Source organism: Oncorhynchus gorbuscha, unplaced genomic scaffold, assembly GCF_021184085.1.
Source record: "Oncorhynchus gorbuscha isolate QuinsamMale2020 ecotype Even-year unplaced genomic scaffold, OgorEven_v1.0 Un_scaffold_599, whole genome shotgun sequence".
Taxonomy (NCBI): Eukaryota; Metazoa; Chordata; class Actinopteri; order Salmoniformes; family Salmonidae; genus Oncorhynchus; species Oncorhynchus gorbuscha.
In genome coordinates this window covers 479,507-485,168 of record NW_025745433.1, presented here as the reverse complement: position 1 = coordinate 485,168, position 5,662 = coordinate 479,507, and positions in this window count along the sequence as shown.

Genomic DNA, 5,662 nt, shown 5'->3' with positions numbered 1-5,662 from the left:
AAACACTATGGGCCCTATAGACCAGAGCACTATGGGCCCTAAAGACCAGAGCACTATGGGTTATATAGACCAAAGCACTATGGGCTCTATAGACCAAAGCACTATGGGCTCTATAGACCAAAGCACTATGGGCTCTATAGACCAGAGCACTATGGGTTATGTAGATCAGTGCACTATGGGTTATGTAGACCAGAGCACTATGGGCCATAGAGACCAGAGCACAATGGGCCTTATAGACCAGAGCACTATGGGATATCTAGACCAGAGCACTATGGGCTCTATAGACCAGAGCACTATGGGCCCTAAAGACCAGAGCACTATGGGTTATATAGACCAGAGCACCAAGGGATATATAGACAAGAGCACTATGGGATATATAAACCTGAGCACTATGGGCCCTACAGACCAGAGCACTATGGGCCCTAAAGACCAGAGCACTATGGGTTATATAGACCAGAGCACTATGGGATATATAAACCAGAGCACTATGGGCCCTATAGACCAGAACACTATGGGCCCTAAAGACCAGAGCACTATGGGTTATATAGACCAGAGCACTATGGGATATATAAACCAGAGCACTATGGGCCCTATAGACCAGAGCACTATGGGCCCTAAAGACCAGAGCACTATGGGTCCTATAGACCAGAGCACTATGGGTTATATAGACCAGAGCACTATGGGCCCTAGAGACCAGAGCACTATGGGTTATATAGACCAGAGCACTATGGCCCTATAGACCCGAGCACTATGGGTTATATATACCAGAGCACTATGGGTTATATAGACCAGAGCACTATGGGTTATATAGACCAGAGCACTATGGGCCCTAGAGACCAGAGCACTATGGGTTATATAGACCAGAGCACTATGGGTCCTATAGACCAGAGCACTATGGGTTATATATACCAGAGCACTATGGGTTATATAGACCAGAGCACTATGGGTCCTATAGACCAGAGCACTATGGGTTATATAGACCAGAGCACTATGGCCCTATAGACCCGAGCACTATGGGTTATATATACCAGAGCACTATGGGTTATATAGACCAGAGCACTATGGGCCCTAGAGACCAGAGCACTATGGGTTATATAGACCAGAGCACTATGGGTCCTATAGACCAGAGCACTATGGGTTATATATACCAGAGCACTATGGGTTATATAGACCAGAGCACTATGGGTCCTATAGACCAGAGCACTATGGGTTATATAGACCAGAGCACTATGGCCCTATAGACCCGAGCACTATGGGTTATATATACCAGAGCACTATGGGTTATACAGATCAGAGCACTATGGGTTATATATACCAGAGCACTATGGGTTATACAGATCAGAGCACTATGGGTTATATAGACCAGAGCACTATGGGTTATATAGACCAGAGCACTATGGGTTATATAGACCAGAGCACTATGGGTTATATAAGGGATGGGGGGCCATTTGAGATTCAGGTTCTTCCTCTCTCTCGCCGTGGCTCTTGCTCTTCCTGCATGTCAACGAAGTCTGCCATGAGACTCATTCTCTCTCTTTCTATCATCGTGGCGCTTCCTCTGCTCGCATGTCAACGAAGTCTGCTAAGACACTGCAGCTTTGTCAAACTAATGAAAATGGCGACCAGTGAAGGTCAGTGGTGTCACACAGTGATGGAGAGGTGAACGTCAGGTGACTACATTAAACAGAGATTCAGGTTGGTGGGAAGAGACAGCCCGGAGGATATTGATTGACAGAGAGAGAGAGAGAGAGAGAGAGAGAGAGAGAGAGAGAGAGAGAGAGAGAGAGAGAGAGAGAGAGAGAGAGAGAGAGAGAGAGAGAGAGAGAGAGAGAGAGAGAGAGAGAGAGGGGGACGGACGGACGGACGGACGGAGAGGGAGGGAGGGAGGGAGGGAGGGAGGGAAAGTGAGAGAAACCACTGCACAAGAGCAGAACCTGAGACAGAGCTGTATTTTCTGACAAAATGTAAAAAAATATAAAACAATTAGAGAAGGTCATTTCCCCAAATTTGAAACCCTTATTCAAGGTTTCAAAGACCTCCCCTCTCTCTAAGCTACCCGCCCTGTTGGGGGAGGATGCAGAGAGCTGTGGGTTGGCAGCGCACTACATTGCTGCCTGCCATAAGATGAAGGACAGTGTCTGACAGACCAATCAACATCAACATGTCCTCTACTGTTTTCTTATTGTTATTGTTCAATGTCTGGTTATTTTGACCCTTGGTTATTATTGTTACTGTCGTCCCGTTGACAATGTTGATTCCTATTATTTTCATATTGTAAATATCCAAAGTAAGCTTTGGCAATATGTACATTGTGGAGGTAGAGAGAGAAGAGAGGGGTGGTAGTAGTGGAGGTAGAGATAGTAGAGAGGGGTGGTAGTAGTGGAGGTAGAGAGAGTAGAGAGGGGTGGTAGTAGTGGAGGTAGAGAGAGTAGAGAGGGGTGGTAGTAGGTAGTAGTGGAGGTAGAGAGAGAAGAGAGGGGTGGTAGTAGTGGAGGTAGAGATAGTAGAGAGGGGTGGTAGTAGTGGAGGTAGAGAGAGAAGAGAGGGGTGGTAGTAGTGGAGGTAGAGAGAGAAGAGAGGGGTGGTAGTAGTGGAGGTAGAGATAGTAGAGAGGGGTGGTAGTAGTGGAGGTAGAGAGAGTAGAGAGGGGTGGTAGTAGTGGAGGTAGAGAGAGTAGAGAGGGGTGGTAGTAGGTAGTAGTGGAGGTAGAGAGAGAAGAGAGGGGTGGTAGTAGTGGAGGTAGAGATAGTAGAGAGGGGTGGTAGTAGTGGAGGTAGAGAGAGAAGAGAGGGGTGGTAGTAGTGGAGGTAGAGAGAGTAGAGAGGGGTGGTAGTAGGTAGTAGTGGAGGTAGAGAGAGAAGAGAGGGTGGTAGTAGGTAGTAGTGGAGGTAGAGAGAGTAGAGAGGGGTGGTAGTAGGTAGTAGTGGAGGTAGAAAGAGTAGAGAGGGGTGGTAGTAGTGGAGGTAGAGAGAGAAGAGAGGGGTGGTAGTAGTGGAGGTAGAGAGAGAAGAGAGGGGGTGGTAGTAGTGGAGGTAGAGAGAGAAGAGAGGGGTGGTAGTAGTGGAGGTAGAGAGAGTAGAGAGGGGTGGTAGTAGGTAGTAGTGGAGGTAGAGAGAGAAGAGAGGGGTGGTAGTAGTGGAGGTAGAGAGAGTAGAGAGGGGTGGTAGTAGTGGAGGTAGAGAGAGAAGAGAGGGGTGGTAGTAGGTAGTAGTGGAGGTAGAGAGAGAAGAGAGGGGTGGTAGTAGGTAGTAGTGGAGGTAGAGAGAGTAGAGAGGGGTGGTAGTAGTGGAGGTAGAGAGAGAAGAGAGGGGTGGTAGTAGTGGAGGTAGAGAGTGTAGAGAGGGGGTGGTAGTAGTGGAGGTAGAGAGAGTAGAGAGGGGTGGTAGTAGTGGAGGTAGAGAGAGTAGAGAGGGGTGGTAGTAGTGGAGGTAGAGAGAGAAGAGAGGGGTGGTAGTAGTGGAGGTAGAGAGTGTAGAGAGGGGTGGTAGTAGGTAGTAGTGGAGGTAGAGAGAGAAGAGAGGGGTGGTAGTAGGTAGTAGTGGAGGTAGAGAGAGAAGAGAGGGGTGGTAGTAGTGGAGGTAGAGAGAGAAGAGAGGGGTGGTAGTAGTGGAGGTAGAGAGAGTAGAGAGGGGTGGTAGTAGTGGAGGTAGAGAGAGTAGAGAGGGGTGGTAGTAGGTAGTAGTGGAGGTAGAGAGAGAAGAGGGGGTGGTAGTAGTGGAGGTAGAGATAGTAGAGAGGGGTGGTAGTAGTGGAGGTAGAGAGAGAAGAGGGGTGGTAGTAGTGGAGGTAGAGAGAGTAGAGAGGGGTGGTAGTAGTGGAGGTAGAGAGAGTAGAGAGGGGTGGTAGTAGGTAGTAGTGGAGGTAGAGAGAGAAGAGAGGGTTGGTAGTAGTGGAGGTAGAGATAGTAGAGAGGGGTGGTAGTAGTGGAGGTAGAGAGAGAAGAGAGGGGTGGTAGTAGTGGAGGTAGAGAGAGAGAGAGGGGTGGTAGTAGTGGAGGTAGAGAGAGAAGAGAGGGGTGGTAGTAGTGGAGGTAGAGAGAGTAGAGAGGGGTGGTAGTAGGTAGTAGTGGAGGTAGAGAGAGTAGAGAGGGGTGGTAGTAGGTAGTAGTGGAGGTAGAGAGAGAAGAGAGGGGTGGTAGTAGTGGAGGTAGAGAGAGTAGAGAGGGGTGGTAGTAGTGGAGGTAGAGAGAGAAGAGAGGGGTGGTAGTAGGTAGTAGTGGAGGTAGAGAGAGAAGAGAGGGGTGGTAGTAGTGGAGGTAGAGAGAGTAGAGAGGGGTGGTAGTAGTGGAGGTAGAGAGTGTAGAGAGGGGTGGTAGTAGTGGAGGTAGAGAGAGAAGAGAGGGGTGGTAGTAGTGGAGGTAGAGAGTGTAGAGAGGGGTGGTAGTAGTGGAGGTAGAGAGAGAAGAGAGGGGTGGTAGTAGGTAGTAGTGGAGGTAGAGAGAGAAGAGAGGGGTGGTAGTAGTGGAGGTAGAGAGAGAAGAGAGGGGTGGTAGTAGTGGAGGTAGAGAGAGAAGAGAGGGGTGGTAGTAGTGGAGGTAGAGAGAGAAGAGAGGGTGGTAGTAGTGGAGGTAGAGAGAGTAGAGAGGGGTGGTAGTAGGTAGTAGTGGAGGTAGAGAGAGTAGAGAGGGGTGGTAGTAGTGGAGGTAGAGATAGTAGAGAGGGGTGGTAGTAGTGGAGGTAGAGAGAGAAGAGAGGGGTGGTAGTAGTGGAGGTAGAGAGAGTAGAGAGGGGTGGTAGTAGGTAGTAGTGGAGGTAGTGAGAGAAGAGAGGGGTGGTAGTAGTGGAGGTAGAGAGAGAAGAGAGGGGTGGTAGTAGGTAGTAGTGGAGGTAGTGAGAGAAGAGAGGGGGTGGTAGTAGTGGAGGTAGTGAGAGAAGAGAGGGTGGTAGTAGGTAGTAGTGGAGGTAGAGAGAGAAGAGAGGGTGGTAGTAGGTAGTAGTGGAGGTAGTGAGAAGAGAGGGGTGGTAGTAGGTAGTAGTGGAGGTAGAGAGAGAAGAGAGGGTGGTAGTAGGTAGTAGTGGAGGTAGAGAGAGAAGAGAGGGGTGGTAGTAGGTAGTAGTGGAGGTAGTGAGAAGAGAGGGTGGTAGTAGGTAGTAGTGGAGGTAGAGAGAGAAGAGAGGGGTGGTAGTAGGTAGTAGTGGAGGTAGTGAGAAGAGAGGGGTGGTAGTAGGTAGTAGTGGAGGTAGAGAGAGAAGAGAGGGGTGGTAGTAGGTAGTAGTGGAGGTAGAGAGAGAAGAGAGGGGTGGTAGTAGGTAGTAGTGGAGGTAGAGAGAGAAGAGAGGGGTGGTAGTAGGTAGTAGTGGAGGTAGTGAGAAGAGAGGGGTGGTAGTAGGTAGTAGTGGAGGTAGAGAGAGAAGAGAGGGGTGGTAGTAGGTAGTAGTGGAGGTAGAGAGAGAAGAGAGGTGGTAGTAGGTAGTAGTGGAGGTAGTGAGAGTAGAGAGGGGTGGTAGTATGTAGTAGTGGAGGTAGTGAGAGAAGAGAGGGGTGGTAGTAGTGGAGGTAGAGAGAGAAGAGAGGGGTGGTAGTAGGTAGTAGTGGAGGTAGAGAGAGAAGAGAGGGGTGGTAGTAGGTAGTAGTGGAGGTAGAGAGAGAAGAGAGGGGTGGTAGTAGGTAGTAGTGGAGGTAGTGAGAGTAGAGAGGGGTGGTAGTATGTAGTAGTGGAGGT